At 41.4% G+C, this 17,468-nt stretch overlaps 1 protein-coding gene across 2 annotated transcripts in view; it reads right to left on the minus strand.

The window, feature by feature from the left end:
• The window catches only part of LOC125716238 (regulator of G-protein signaling 4-like), a 327,463-nt gene that overhangs the window by 199,596 nt on the left and 110,399 nt on the right, over window positions 1-17,468 (minus strand). The gene's annotated exons all lie outside the window — the stretch shown is intronic.

Here is a 17,468-nt window from a genome sequence, read left to right on the forward strand (position 1 = left end):
TTTCTTTCAAAACAGACAAACAAGACAAGCATTAGTCATGCCGGAAATTTCATCTCTTCTGACTCAAGTCAAAGCATAATGGTTCATTATCCAAAACAAAGGGCCTGGCACGGAATGGCTGGAGGCAACGAAAGAGCGAAACGACATTAGATAAGATGCCTGAAGAATCAATCGAACGGGTACATCGGCCGCACGGTTCAGTGCGGAAGAGGCGTCTAGGGCCATATTTTAACAATGTTGCCTCTGATGTATGCAGAGCATTTAAAATAACTGCTGATGCTCGGTGAAGGAGGTGCATGCCATCTGAATATAATGAGTACCACTCAGCCACAGAGGTTACAGTGTTACCGCCCTAGAACGCGGCCGTATAATGAGAATGCATGACAGTGACCTAGACGGGGACAGTGACCGAGACGAGGACAGTGACCGAGACTGGGGGAACATTCTTCATCCGAACGTGTTTCTGATCCGACATGTTTACCTTTCGGTGTAGGGTGAATGTAGTCATTGCTGAAGGCTTATTGCGAAAGGGTTATGAAGTTTGCCCCTTTGGTCATGCTTGATATTTGGAGGGTCAGTGGACGCAGCCTTTGGGTTGGTCAGAATGTATAAGCAAGATGAGGACGCTTATGAGAATGAGGCTTTAAGGCTGGCCACTGGCAGGCAGTGAGATGACAGACTCACTTATTCCAGATCTGAGCAGAATAACACACACAGACACTGATACCCAGTCAAAGCCCTTCTACAATGTTTATTTTTCTGTGCGTGTTTTCTTTGATTTCAATGGCAAAATCGGTGGCTTTATTGGGGGGGGGGGTGCCGTGGGTAGCACTCTCGCCTCACACCTCAAAGGCCAGATCTTGAGTCTCTGCCATGACTCCATGGATGTCAAGTTTGCATGTTCACCCTGTGTTATTGTTGGGTTTCCTCTGGGTTCTCAAGTCTCCCCCCCACAGTCCAAAAACATGCTCGGCTGAGTTGCCAAACTCTCTGTAGGTATGAGTGCCCTGTAATTGGCCGGCGCCCCATCCTGGGCTATATGTAGGTTCTGGGTCCTCACCTCCCTGGGTATAGAGGACAGATACTGTAGTTAATTGTGCTTTTTTCCTCCCCTCTCTTGGTTTTTCTCCTTCCATCTCCATTCCCATCCCTAAGTAAAGTTCCTCTCCCTACCCCCCCCCCCCCCCGCCCCCCCCACGCATCACACAGGTATTTTCACCATCCAGGTCCCAGCAAGCATTATATCGGCATTCTCTGCTTTTATATGGACAGCAGAGTAAACTGCAAATAGAAAACAGGAACAACATCCAAGCTTTAATGGATTCTAAGTGAATTTAGCCAGTCCTGCTCCATATTTCTGGACAGTCGAGCAGTTTCCCAGTGACAGAATGCGCTCGAGAATCCAAGATGCCATTTTAATCCTTCTGATGCAAGTTGGGGCATTTTCAACTGCGCTTAAGAACCCAGCCAATGAAGGGTCAGTGTGTGTCCCACTTCTCTCCAGAGAAGGACCATGACAAACTGTACCCCCCTTCACCTTTGCCTCTGAGAATTCACCCGCTTGTGCCAGGCTGTCGACAATTCATATTTCTACCCCTACAGGTAGTCAGCAGGTAAATGACAGGGTCACTGACCTCCGCAGAGGGAAAAGGCAGCAGCAGCGAAGCTGCTGACAGGACCACGCAACGCTAACAGCTGGAGTCCCTAGGTGCTCATATACAGCCACAATTAAAACGAACTCCTCTGTCAGGGAACTAAGACTAGAAGACTGACAGCTCTTACATGATGCAAAGACAATCACCTCCACCTCTGTATGTATAGAACCTGTCAAATGTTTGGACACACAAAGCCACCTTCAAAGGAGAGTGATAGTATTGCATCACATGACCTAAATAAAGTAGAATTGGTTTTGGAGGAGTTTGACCAGAGAGTGAAGGAAAAGCAGCCAATGAGTATTCAGCATATATGTGGGGCCTCCTTCAGGACGGCTATAAAAGCATCCCAGGAGGCCACCTCATGGAACTGGGGTAGGGGAGACAGTAGGGTCAGTCAGTCCCGGGAGCAGGTGGAGTTAAGGACCTTGGTCAAGGGCCCAATGGTAGGATCACTCTACCGACCACGGTATATGAACTGGCAACCTTCTGAATCCCAATCCACAGAGCTGCCCCCCACCAATTATTATTATTTTTTTATATATTCATGCATAGTTCTATAAAAAAAAATTTTTTAACAGTTTATTGTCTTTATAATCATTCTAATATGCAGAGAATAGTAAAAAATAAACCTCCCTGGGTGTGTGTCCAAACTTTTGACAGGTACTTTTAGCCACGGGCTGGAAATACAGCTGGACACAGTTTTGGAGCGTATTTTTTAAAAATTTGCAATTTTTCCACAAAATCATCCCCTTGATGAGTAGGCAGCAAGTTTTAGGTTTCAGCTGATTTGATTGAGATTTTTTTTTAAATTCAGTGATAATGAAAAATTCTCATGTCAAATATGCCTTCATTTTCAAAAGTATATTTAGTGAGATACTAATAATAATTTTATGGATTTATACAGCTAAATTATACAGCCCTTAATCAGAGAACACTTTTAAAGATACGGTATAAATGTCAAAAATCCAATGTCACAGTGAGGGTACAAAAACGCTTTACAAGTAATGTGTCTGATTTGAATATACTTAGCATAGATTATCCTTAATGCATAAATATTAGCGGTGTGTTACATTTTGATCAGGCATTAAGTGCTGAATTGTTAATTAACAATTCAGTTAAAAAGGGGACCAGAGATGACTCTTCTTGCTGTGCTGCATTAATACGCTTTATGTCGGCCACTTACGGCTCCTAATGGTGTCTTCAATAAGGCTTCAATATGCGTTCCGTATGCAGAAGTCGGTGACATAGGGACATGCATGAAGAGCGATTTCCCCTCTTACAGTGTGTTACGTTCTGTCGCGCTAAACTTTACTCAGAGGACGAATGTGACAAGGACAAGTAACCCTACGCAGCTCTGATGAAAGGCTGTTGGCAGTGTAGCTTGCAGCTTGTCATCCCAATGCAAACAGTCTTTCATACAGTACTACTAATAATAATAACAGTAATATTATTATTATTAAGAAGAATCATTATTATTCTTGTTATTGTTATTATTATTATTATTATACATAACAGTTAACATTAACTGCTCCTTCATAATTCCTTTATAATGCATTCATAGATCATTTAGTGAACCTTCACAGCTTTAATATAGATTAATAGCAAACATTATATTATTGCAAGATTTTAATGTGTAATATTAATGTGTATTGTAGCTGCAATGTCTTGTTCATTTGAAGTATTATGAATGCAGTGCTTTACGAAATGTTAAGGTGTACTTACATGCTGCTTATGAATGTTCTATGAATGCATTATGAAGGTGCAGTTGACGTAAAGCATCACCTAGTAATTACAGGGCAGACAGTGGCACTGGGGCCTCACACTGCTGTCCCTGGCTCTGCGTCATGTTTTGTTTCTGTTTGCCTGGATTTCCTCCAGCTAGCTGAGTGTTTTGTTTTCCTTTCCCGACAGAAGTGCCGTTCAGCTGAGTCACTGTCTGTAACAGTCTGTAGTGCGTGTGTTTGTGTGCCAATACCCTGAAAAGCTGCCATGCCGTCCAGAGCGTCCTCTGAGCTGTGCTACCAGCCACAGCCTCCAGGCTAACCCTGACTCCGCACCGAACAAACAGTTATTCAAAAATGTAGTAGCAATAAAAACGTGAATAGAGACCCATCTATTCGCTTTAATGGACATCCTTTGCATAATTTTCCGCTTGCACAACTCCAGTGCAATTAAACTGCAATTAAATTATTTCTCTTTTTGATGAATAATATTATAATTAATGTTCTGAGATGAATGGACTATTGATGTACCTTTATATTTGTCCTTCAAACACATTATTAATTTTTAAATAAAGCATTAATTTTATGTGGTTCATTTTGTTTTTAATTTCTGGTGTAGCCATAGCCCTTGGCAGATCTGGATAAAGCAGGTTTTCAAGGTAGGCTCAAAAAATGTTTACTGCTCCTATTTCAGGCAGCACTTCCTGATGTGGCATATTTCCGATGGGTCTTTACAGCAAGGGAGAATTTTTGAGTACTTTATCAGACAGCCAGACAGTTCTACACTCAGATAATAAGACCCTTCTCCACAAAGCCTGTCTACAGGAGACAACGCAGAACCGCACGCCAGACTGTCATCCCCGGAACGCGACGTGCTTCATCCAAACATGAGGATGATTTTTTTTTTTTGCTGAGTCAGAGCCAAAATAGTCAGCATGAAGTTTTCATTCCGTGAATCCAGGTTGTGTGCCAAAGTAAACCAAATTTTTGTGACCTTCCTTGCTGAGTGAAGTATTTAATCAGTTTCCTGTGTAAATTTCAGGCTGGGAAAAAATATACGTTAATTTGGATAGCGTCAAATAAAAAAAAAAAAAGATGTAAAATACAGAATGCATACATTGCAGTCTGTTTGCGCATGTCATATACCCTGTATTTGCTATGCATCTTTAATGATTTCACCATTTTTGCCTTGAGGAATGCTTACATACAGCCTGAATACTGTATACAATTTCCACCAAACGCAAAAAAAGATTAATAATATAGGAAGACAGGTCAGGAAAAAAAACAGCCATTTCAAAATGCATTTGAGTGTTTGACATTGAAAGATAATACGCAAGCAGCACAAAATCAATTTTTAAACACAACAGATTAGCGCACACGGATATCAAGAAGCTTATTTTCTCACATATTTATTTAAAATTCCAAAGGCTTGAATAAGCATAATTACTAATGTTTTGACAAAGGAGTGAGTTTAGATTGCTCTAAGCTGTTATATAACTGGGGGGTATTTATTTCATCTGTATTTTCTTCCCTGTAGCCAAGAAGGAACAGTGAGTCTTTCCTTGTGACTAATGTAAGCGAGGGTGTACTGTATCTTTAAATTATTTCCCATGGTGCCTGATGAATATGTCTCCTCGTATCCCTAGATCTCAGGACAGGCGCAGGTACAGATGCTGCCGACTGATCCAAGGGCGAATCGCCGCTGCTTAACTGTTATGCCCAACTCAAAGGCCGATACGTAATTGATGGTCTTCCTCCTGATCCTACCATGAGGGCAATTACAGGCATTTCTCCTATCCCCTGCCCAACCAGCTGGATGTGGGGATCTTTTTCCATGTCGACCACAAAAGCCAGTATGTGGTCATTAGTATTGCCCTTGCCCAAGACTCTTAATGAGGTCTGGTAGAGCTTGATGTAACAAAAAAAAGTCAGTCTCCCTACCATGTGTCCTGGTAGCCAACCTGCTCTGGTAGAGCAACATGAGTTAAGTGGGACATCAGGCATCACAGAGGTTAAAGAGTGACTGAGGGTTTGTAGACTGAACCCCAAGAGGTACTTTTCAACTTTGAATATGACCTTGAATGAGGTGCTTACACTCATCTCCCTCAATCAGTATTACACTCTTTGATGAGCAAAAATTATGCTATTGTGGATGTCACAGTCAAATAATTAATGCTACAATTAGCTTGGTGATCATTTTTTTTCCATTTATTTTCACAGACAAGCAGAGGGCGGAGGACACTCTGCCAGTTGTGGTACATCTAGTTGCGGTAGCTGAATCAATACTGATATCTTTATTTTTGCTCCTGTCTGCAGGTATTTCTTCCACTTAGTCTTGGGCTGCTTGTTTGTTTTAATTATGGATAAGCATCTGGTGAAAATGGGAGAAAGATAGAGAAATGCTACATTGTTTCTTTTAATTGTGGGCGTATTGAGTTGGGGAAAGTGTTTGTGCTTCTTTCTTACCACAGCTGACAGCACAACGCCAACTCGCTTAATTCAGAGCAGACGACTTTAATTGATAATTAGCTTCTCGCTCATTGTGTCTAATTGCCCGGTTAATTTATGGACCCAGAGCTTCCTTTGAAATGACACCGGTCTCGCAGCACGCTGCTTGTCGCAGGTACCACTGGCTCGCATACGACCACTTCCTGCAGGACTCCGGGGGGGGGGGGGGGTGGAATGGCTAGGGAGGAGGGGGGTGATTAATTATTCCCCAGATTATGCTGTTCCTGTTTTGTTTGGGACGGCTCGGCTCACCTCTTTTCAAGTCGTTTGGATTTCCTCCAAAATATTTTACGTGTTTATTACAGTATAAGCAGACCATCTCTGGGACTTGAAGGGGCAGTCTTCAGCATCCATCCATCCATCTCCTGTACCTGCTTGGCCTATTCATGGTTGTGGGGGTTCCAGAGCCTATCCTGGAAGCTATGAGCACAAGGCAGGGAACAACCCAGGATGGGGGGCCAACCCATCGCTGGTCACACACCAGTCACTCACACATTGAAACCTATCGGTGATTTGGTAAATCCAATTAACCTCAGCATGTTTTTCGATAGTGGAGGGAAACCGGAGTACCTGGAGGAAACCCCACGATGATACGGGGAGAACATGCAAACTCCACACACGTAGAGGCGGGGCAGAGGCTCGAACCCTGGTCCTTGAGGTGTGAGTTTTGTTCATCCAACTTCTCCCATGAAAAGACTTTATACCTTTGCCACCTTACTAGTAAGCTATGTCCCACTCTAGCCCTTGGCAGCAGGAATTGGTATTTGTTCAGGGGATTGTTTTGATGATAAGCCCCATTATCGAGTAAATCACATGTGCTTCAGATGTGACCCTAAGACTAGGTAAACCTTTCCCTAAGCTCTGGGTGTCTCTGGATGTCCTGCTTTGGTGCTAGCAAAGCATGTTCTGATCCTTCATGGCTGGATTCGTGACCCATTTGTGTGTCTTAATTCTTTTTTTTTTTCTAGGCCAACGTAGAAGCTCTGCAATGAGCTCTCCCTTTTCTCACCAACAATCATTAACATAAGAAAAAATAAATTATATATATATATATATATATATATATATGTGTGTGTGTGTGTGTGTGTGTGTTTGTATATGTGTGTGTGTGTGTGTGAGAGAGAGACAGACAGAGAGAGAGAGAGAGAGAGAGAGAGAGAGAGAGAGAGAGAGATTCAGTGCTTTGCCTTGAGATCAGAAACTTCAATTGTAAGGGCCATTGACTTTTCATTTGCTTCTAAATTTTCACATAGAATTTTTATGAAAAGCTGTCAAGAAGACTGGAACAGAAAGGCTGGAAATTAAAATGTACAGATAACCTCATAGTTACACTAGTGTTACCTTAAAAACCAATATGATCTTTAAAATAACTTTTTAAAAGTTGTGCTTGATCACTACTATACTGGGTTTTTATGTTTTTCCAAACGGTTAAAATTTTCAGTGACTTCAGCCCAATTCAGAAATTGTTTCAGGAGACTAGAAGGTTTGGAAATACCCTGAACAGCTTCTTGAAAAGAATATCTCCATCATTTATCTTTCATCTTTCCATAGTATGAATCATATCGGCCTGTGGAAGAAACTCAATCTATCAAACAAAATTTCCCCAGATAAAAAAAATCATCTTCCATTCCAGTTTTACTGTTATTATGCAGCAAAAACTGAAAATAATGTATATTATTCAATGCTATATGTATAGGAGAGGAAACATTTCATCTTATTAAATAGTTTCTCATGACATGGCAGAAATACCACATTAAAATTGTATTTTTGCTAAGCTAATAATGCATTTTATACTGTTGGTAAACTAGATAGGTTTTCAGTGCTCAACATACTATACAGTATTAACCTTTTCTAGTATTAAGTTTAGAGTCTCAAAATGTCAATCTGAAATGTTGGCAATATTCACATCTTCGTATTTGCTCAAATTCTGGTATAAATGCACTGATCACATGGGAAATCATGATTACATTCAAAAACTCTACCAAACTGTAACTTATATATCCATCTATCCGTCAATCCATCCATCCATCCATCCACTAATGCAAAATCCTCCTCTGTATTAACGCCTTTTCAGCTTGACTGGCAGAGGTAAAAATTGACTATTAAGTTTTTAAATGTTCACTTTCTTTTTATATATATTGATATAGTTTTTGCATTCACTTATGCTAAACCCAAAACATTTATATTTATACATTACTCTCAATTTTACTACCACAATGCTTCATCCCGATCCCATTAAAATTTAGCCTATTTCATGCTGAACTATATGAATAAAAATTAATCCGCATTGAAAGTCATGCATGTGCACGCATTGTTCCGTTTCGGCAGCTGCTCTGCCCCTTTCATCGTTGTTGCCTGGCCCCCCTCACGCTTTACATGCGTCCCCAGACTCCCCCGTCAGGACGCGTTCACTCCGCTCGCCGTGAATTTGCACCTTGTCTTATAACACAGCCGCGTACCGTTAAGTGCTCAGCGATACATTTTCACAGAATAGCAGCGCTAATGCAGATCAGCGGACGTGGCTGTAGTGTTAGTATTTCTGCAGACCCCCTCTCCTACTGCGTGCTGCTTCGAAATCCCCCGTCAATGATACGATGTGTTCAAAACAGACAACCACAGATGAGCTGCAACCACGTAAATCTTTTTTCCTTGCAAAAACCTAATTCTTTTTATTGCGGTTACCTCGTGCACCTGGTCTGTACAGTAAGTGTTTGCGTGCTGTTCTCAGCGCACTCGCGTATTGCCTGACTGCTGCACGCATATATCCCCGAATATGCCGGATCCCAGGATATGATTGTAGTACAAATAATCAGCATTGTATGCATTGTGTAATCATGCCGTCAGAAAAAAAAAACATGGAGCGTATAGATTTAGGAACATTTCCATTACTATTTACTACACTGGCAACAAAGCGGCAGATTATAGCCAAGTATCGCTGTCTTTAACTCGCGGGGAAACTCATTTTGGCTCTCAGTTCTGCTCCCCATCCTCATGTGAATCGTGGCAGGGAGGTGCTCTAAAATGCTCCACCGCATTTTCTCCACAGGCAGTTGCAGGATTCCATATTCTTAAATGTCAATACTCTGAACAAGAACATTTCACAGGTCAACATAAAAAACTGGGGTACAACTATAGAATACATTGACTCCCGGGGCTGTTTTAAGGGGTCTTCACCTCCCACCACCCAGTAAATGTACACTAATTAATTGTAAAAATGTGTGCTCTTTTTAATTTTCATTAAAATCAGACCTCCTTAGTAAAGGTTTTCCTTTCCATAAATCTAGTGAAGCTACTGAATCAACTTGGCGATGAATATGATTTTTGTCACCCAACAATCCATTGCTATGACTTCCCGTATGCTTTTATCTGGTTTAAACTATCAGACGAGCAAACAACCAGCTTTATTTTTGCACTCAGAAACGCAGGATATATCAAGGGCATCGGATTCAACATAGGTAGGATCGTAGGCTGCAAATCAGGCCCGAATCCCCGATGCCCCACACATATTCCTCCCACGATATTGATCGGAACAAGTCCCTACCAGTCATACCCAGACCTAAGCCAGTGGTATTTCAAATCACAAACCAAACACTGATAAATCGATTCTTCTGGCCAAATAACCTCAAGTTCCTACAGCGCTGTAGTAGTGTCTTAGTAGGTGGCTATTCTGTTATACCATATATTTGCATATACTCATTCCTCTGACTGATAAACATTTCTGATGGTTTTTAGCTCTGCGTACGGTAAATAGATTTTTTTTTATGTGAATATGTGCCATATATCTGCATGTACCCATCACCAGAGTTGGGTAATTCAGGTCTAGAGAATAAACGTCCAGACCGGGATTTTGCTTCAACCAACCAGTTGGAATGCAATGTGATTGTGACTCTTTATGTTCAACTGGTTGGTTGAAACAAAATCCTGGACTGGACTTGTACTCTCTGGATCTGAATTACACAACTTTGCCCATCACTATGCCTCAGACTCAGCTCTGGAGTTATGATCTGCCCAAATCATTTTCAAAACTGTGTCTGAACGATGTCTGTGTTTGACATAAGAAACGATCACAGTTTTCCTTTACCATGAATAATATTTAATATCATCCTTATGTCAAGACTTCATTACCTTTGTGGTGGTGTTTGTACACATGAATAAACATCTATAATGTAAACCTTTTATCAAATCTCGTACCCAGAGCGACACGCATGACCAAGATGAAAAAATATGCAGCAATATATGTACCTTTGGTACATCAATACTTACACATACTGAAAAATATCAAGCTGTCCTCAAAGACCATATTCATTGACTGAGTTTGCAGAGCTGTGCTGTTAGGGATTGGAACAAACGACTCACACTGCTAGCAGTTTCTTCAGCAGGCCCAGTATCCCTCATGTTGTGCTGCCTAAGGTAGTGTTGACATTACATTAGTTGCCGTAAGCAACTAATACTAAAGGAGCAGGGTTGTATCTCCTTGATCGGTTGTACTGGAAGAATAGAATGCTCTGCAAATTTATTCAGTAATGAGATAATCTGGGAATTAGCAACTCAACCCTCTTCAAAACGGCATTTAATCAATGCGAAGGAACAGAAATATGTGCTTGCGATTCACACGTAAACAACAATTTCTGATGGGAACTGTGGGCATCCTAGACGTAAAGGAGTAATTCATTTCCTGAATGTGATGTTAGTTTTGGATTTTCCATTCCACTTATCCAGTATTGGGCTGCACTGGATTGGATGCCAGTCCATGTCGCACACACAGACTCATGCATTAGGGGCAAGTTGAAGAGACCGGTGTGCTTAGCTGTGCATTCCCAGAAGGCAGGAAAACACCCGGAGACCCTGAGGGAAGCCAACAACAATGAAAGCATATATGCAAACACCATTGTTTTGTCTTTCTTTCAATGTTGCATTAATTTAAATTGAAAACATCATTAATGATAAACCTTCCAGTCCATTAATTGTCTTTCACAGATAAGAAAATAACATTTTAGTTTTGTATTTTAAGTCATATAAATATATATAAAATGGTTTACTCGTTTGTCGATGAAAGAGTAAAGAGGAAGTTTGCTAATTTTTCAATGGGATCTTTGCATATTTCCTTTGCCTTTCATTTTTCTAGATAATTGTGTAACTATTCACTGAAGTCTATGGTATCTAAGAATGAACAGGATTTACTCATCTCGGTGATTAACACTGTTCTGTTTAGGGTTATTAAAGTATTTCTAAGAAAGTCATGCCTTAAATCGTATTTGGACCTTTGAGCAGGAGATCAATTCTAAGGGGTTAATAACAATTTTTAGCAAACAAGACATAATGATTTTTTATACAGTGTTGGTAAAATATTGTATGATATTATGTTGTATTATAATTTGTTCCGTATTTCACTCAGGCAAAACCGTAGCCCGCAGTATGGCATCCAGCATCGCATGTTTCCACCTCAGCGATGACACCCTTCTGAGATCCTTACGCTGTCTACACGCTGACTAACTCCATTACCAAGATGTTCACAGAACTCTTCCCTATATTGGATCATCCTATAAACAGCTCACTGCTATATTCAGAAATGAAAAAAAATAAATAAATACTAAACACCTGCATACCCAGCTTCCCTCCACTTGAAAAGTTAAAGCCTAAACATTTAGCTCATTCTTGACTTCAGACGATACTCATTAAATATTTCAGTCATTCTGGTTCTGGCTGGAACAACTATTGTTAAAAGACTCTGTGATTTCCTCTGGCAGAGAAGACATCACCCTACCAGTCATCTGAAACCGTAAGGATTAATACACAGATATAAAACAGGACTAGAGTTGTGTAATATCCTTGTAGACCATCTAGGCCTAGCAGTCCTGTCCTTGGTCAGGTCCTGCTCCTTAACCCTATGCGGCAGCTTCAGATTATGACTTCCAGACTATGGTCTGTCTCCCTTGCTTGTTGCCATTTTTCAGTTGAGGATTTCAGTCAGCTGCACGACTTTTGCTATAGGTCTTTCTCACTCCCCCCTCACCCCCCTCCCCCCTTCCTCTCTGTCTCATTTCTCGTTCCAGCGGCCCTGCCATCCCACCCAGAGCAACACCTTCTTGCGCCAACACCCGGGAGCGATGGCAAAGATGAACTTCATCACAGCCTGCCGGCCTCAGTATCTCCAGCCAGAGCTGCTTGAGACTCCCCTAAGGACAGCGGCGTCCATCACCACACCCCTATGACCATTATTCACCGTTCCATTCCCGAGCGTAACAGATGGCGCGAATGATGGTTGTAGACGAATGATATGGAGAGCGTCCTGTTGATTTACCTAACAAATTAAGTCTGGCCGATTGCGTCATGCGATGTGTGAGTAGACCCTCTAGCAGTAAACATACTGTTTCAATTTTGTTGACTATAATGGCGTCTTGTGAATAAAAATGAAAAGAAATAATACTGAAACACTGAGAACGATATTTAAAGTCAAATGTATCAAAATAAAACCGCAGATTTTTATGCCACTAGTATAGTCAAGTAGCAGACATGATACAGTGAATATACCGGAAGATTTATAATAATCTGTGAACTATATTATAAGAGCACAATGCCTGCAGAAGAATCTTAAATGCTGAGTTTCTTACTGTCAATAAGCTTCATTCACACCAGTTCACTAATCCTTTAATTAAAAACAGTAAGAAGTCGACTGTATTGACCCTTTAGTAGCTCTGTGGGGGGGATGGGGGCCGTAATTAAAGCTAGACATATGATGCAGTATAACTATTAAGTATATAAAATCAATTGCTCTCCTTAAAGCTACAGTGTTTTATTTCTGTAACACAATGCTGTGATTCTTTACTGGTTCTAGCCCTGACTTGCCTTGTGAGCCTGATTTGCCTTGTGGGACATATTACGTAGTAAGTTAATATTTGGTACACATTGCTATGGTCCTTGTCAAAGTTGCTCAAGTCGTTACCGCTACTTGTTCAACATGTCAACTACGAGTACAGAATGTTAGCTTACCCTGCAATCCCAGACAGTGACGCACACCATTATTCACAATATTTTGGCTCATCAGTGTATATACTGGTTGCAATATACAGTCGCTCCTCTACTTACAAACGAGTTACGTTCCGAACAGCCGTTCGTAACTTGAGATGTTCATAAGTCGCTATTCGACATCATTTTAAGGGTATACGCCAGTACAAAGAACTAGGATGTTGGGAGTACGCACGCTACGCTGCTGCGCGGTGGGAGTAGCGGCCAGAAGTCGTACTAGGCGGAATTGGCGTGCAGAAAAAATAATTGATGTCGCGGACAGGAAACGGGAGCCCAATGAACACAATTTGGACTTACAGCACGTATATCTGAAAGTTCATAAGCAGAGGAGGGTGTGTATATGTAAGTAATGTATAATACAAAAATATTTATCTCTGGTGTGACAGAAATGAAAAGATTTTTTTCTCTCTTTTTCCTTACTTGAAAGCTCACGGACTCCCCTGCATTTCCTCTATAATTTCCTCACTATTTCAGACTTCCTTTCCATTGAGGAACGGGCAGTTTCCTCGTTAAATGTGGGGTCTGGGTTTACCCCGTCTGCAGCTCTCTAAGCCTTTCATTCCCGCGTGTTAACAGGAACACTGCCTGCCTTGTCTCTCTCTGCCCACTTCCTGCACCTGGGCCAGCGCTGGGCTCAGCTCTGTTTACTTGTTTTCTCCTTGCAGCAAAATGAGTTTCTTTTTAGAAACCAACTGGCGTTTAGCTTTATGCAAATTCCCCCAACAATGGCTCTGGCGAAGCAGCATATTGTTTGCTATACTGAGCATGATTTTCAAAGGTTAATGAATTCTGCGCTGCTTTGCGACTTTGGCCGGTGATTGTCATGAGGTACACCTCTCAATGCACCAGCGGTAAGAAGACATGACTAATTTTAAGGTGTCCCTGCCTAATCTGCTTGATCCCATAGTATGTGCTCACACTTTAAAATACATGCAAAATGGGGAGGAACTTGTATGAATATTTAATAAATAGAATAATAATATGCAAGCTTAACCCTTCACTGGATAAGCTTTATTGACAGATGGGTGTAGGCAAAAGAGTAGGAAAGAGTTTGATATTGGCGGGACGCAATTATGTAATTCAGTGCAAAGGTCTGTTTATTGGTGAGGGTGGTGGTGGGGGGGGGGGGGTGAATGAAGCCAGATTAATTATTGGGGGTTACCCCACAGTTCCTACACCCCTGAGTGTAGGGATGATGGATGGATGGATGAACATCATTTTGTAATTAGCTCCATTTATATTGCAGCATTCTCAGTCAGTGAAGTACAGTGGCTCAATGGGAGACACTGCTTCAGCTTACCTCCAGGCTCCAGGTGTAAGTTCTGCCTCCGTCTGTGTGTGTAGCTTGCTTGCTCTCCCATTATCAATCACACTTTCTGCAGGTACTCTGCTTCCCTCCTGCAATCCTGAGACATGCACCTAAGGCTAACCGGTGCCTCTGCATTGGCCAAAGTGGCTGCGTCTGAGTATGTACACGTATGTGCCCTGGCATGCACTGACATCCTGTTCTCCTTCTGAACCTCCACGTTGTGCCCTGTGTTGCCTGGCATAAGCTCCAGGACCCCCTGTGAGCCTTATCAGAATAAACAGCTGGAAGATGGACGGACAGATGGATGGATGGATGGATGGATGGATGGATGGGTGGGTGGGTGGGTGGATGGATGGATGGAGGAATGGGCGTGGTAACATTTTTGCTATGAAATATGAGAAAGGGTTTGGTGCTGCCCATTTTAAGAGGTATATATGTAACCCTGATCCTAAGAATCCCTATATATGATCCCTTTGGCTACTTTCCTGAAGCACACTGTGGGTTTGTATTGTTTCTGATACATAAAAGTAAATGTCATTTTCCCCCCTGTGATTCTGTCAAAATAAAACGTATGAAACCTACCCTCCCATTCACGTGAAGAAAAGGCATCTGCATTATCTGTAACAGTCCCCAGAATCGTTTAGCCCTTAATGAGCTTTTTACTCCACCTGTTTGCTTGTTGTTGTTTTTTTTTTGCATTGCTTTCCATTAGCCTCCTTGACGCACTGAGCTATTTCATTCCTTTTGACACTGACATGTAAAGTACGCGGCCGTGCTTTGCCTTGGGAGTCGAGGAAATTAGGAAGCTGCCGTCCTGTCGTACTGCCCTGTGGAGATGAGGCAGCGCTGAGACTTTAAACTAGCTGCTCCTCTCTCTTTCTCTCTCTCTCTCTCGTTCTCTCTTTCTCTCTCCCTCCCTCCGATGTCATGCTGCCAAATCTTTCTGCTATTACAGTAGATAAAAGGACACTCTGGATTTGCCGAGTGCTTGTCAAGGCAGCCCTAATGCTGAATGTGTCTTTCAGCGCTTTGAAAGCAAAACCTCGTGTTTTGCTGTGCTTCATAATTTTATTTTTTTTATTGGACTTAAGTTTCTTTGGGGGCAAACTCTTTCACCGTGGTGACTTAATTTAGTTTTAATGATTAATTTAAAATTATTACATTTAAAAATGTTTTTATACCAAATGAAAAAAGTAGGATGATATTTTATGGCAGTGGTATAATGAGATTAATGCCAAATGTGAAATACAAGTATTTCATTAACATTTAATATAGGAATATTAATGTAAATATATTTGTTTAAATATAATCGCTACATTGTCCATCAAATGGTCCTTCCATCCCCTTTTTTAAAGTATAATTTTCATGGGAATAAATATCACTCAGAATACCGTTTGTATTGTAATTTTATCCGGTCAAAGAAAACCATTTTCATTGTTAGGCTGAGAAAACTTTTGCTTGACTCTACAATTAGCAGGATGATCTGGATACGATTGTTCTTATTTCAAGATATTCACACAAACATGTATAAAGTATAATAAATTACTTTAGATAGGACCGGGAATAATGCAAAAAGAAATCAAATCCTTGATGTCTGTAATTTACAATCCTCCGTAATCCAGGCCTTGCAGGAGATGCTGTAACTTTAACTTCCCGCTGAAGTAAGTGCCGTAAATATTTTGCCCTTCGCTGTTTCCAGCTCGTTCCTCTCCCCGCCTGCCCGACGGCCAGGGATGTCTGCAGAGGATAATGCCCGAGTCGTGAGTGCCAGTGGGCCACTGGGCGATCGATATTCTCCACACATGCAGCAAATGACACTCACCTAAAATGACAAACCTTCAAAGGATGCCTGATCTTGGGGGGTGGGATGGGATGGGATGGGATGGGGGGCTGTTCGACCCCCACTGTGACAACAGATGACATGCTTCTAAGTTTTACTGTTTGTTTAATTTCAGAAATAATAAACTTTTTAATACCCTTGACACCGGTTGGCGCCGCCAATATGGCCATTGTGTTCTCCCTCCACGGCCATCTCTGCCAAGGGCTAACCAGCCCAAAAATCAGAGATTTATTTCCAGCCTGGTTTTGCGTCAGCTGCTTAGCTGGGCTCGAATTCACATCGACACTAGGTGCGAATTAATGATTCAACATTTCAAAGCCTCTGCTTCGCCCCCCACCATTGTATAAGATCAAAATATAAAACTGTTTTAACACATTGTATTAGCTTGCTCGGCATAAGGAGAAGCTTTGAGGCCGGTGAGAGGATTAGGCATCGCGACGGCAATATGTTACAAGCTGTGTAGAGAGCTGCCGGTCGATAATGAGCATACAGGCTAACTGAACGTGTGTGCCGTAGCGGCAAACAGCGTAAATAAAACATTAAAGCGAAATTAAATGTGAGCTGTAACGAAGATTTGCTTTTAGAGGAGAAAATGGATTCGTAAGGCAGTTATTTAAAACAAATGAAAATGGGAACTGTGTCAGAGGAACACGATTCTATAATAACATTAGTCATTAAGTATTAAATGTTTAATTGGTGAACTGGACTTGTTTGTTGCTTTGGAAGATATGTAGAGATTTGTAAACTTTTTTTTGGTACAGGCACAGAGACTTGCCTACACTGCGAGCTGCTTTGGAAACCGCAGCCTTTCAGGCTGAGTGCACTTCTGTAGCTCCATTTATGATTAATTTAGCACAACTACTAAGAAGCCAGCTTGTCATTTTTTGCTGCTAAGAATTGCTTGCAGGTCATTGACAAAGAACTTCCAACTTTGAAAATAAAAAATAAATAAATAAAATAAATATCTTATATTGTTCTATAATACAAGTTACCGTAATGTAAACATGCATCAAGAGTCTGATTATATAATAAGGCAATATAAAAAAGTACCGCAGCTTTCAGTGTCAGATGTGATCTTACATGTTTAGCGGGTGCTTTTACACAAAGCATCTTATAATTTTGTAATTGAAGTGCTCTGGGAAAAGTAGATGGAGGCCCTTTTGTGATTTGAGACAGTTCATAGGTTATTGGCCTTGGCAACTATACTACTTACTGTCGCAAGGAATCCAAAGCTTATATGACACTTCCATAGAGGAGCCCAGACCTGAGCTCGTAGCCAAACCGCACGATTGTTCCATGTTGCGGGACTGGCGATCGTCGCGATTAGCCGAAGACGTCATACGATGCTATAGTCATAAGTCTAATGCCAGGAACCTCTAGCCATACGAGGTAGTCGAAGCAGATCGAGC

This window comes from Brienomyrus brachyistius, chromosome 21 (genome assembly GCF_023856365.1).
Source record: "Brienomyrus brachyistius isolate T26 chromosome 21, BBRACH_0.4, whole genome shotgun sequence".
Classification (NCBI taxonomy): domain Eukaryota; kingdom Metazoa; phylum Chordata; class Actinopteri; order Osteoglossiformes; family Mormyridae; genus Brienomyrus; species Brienomyrus brachyistius.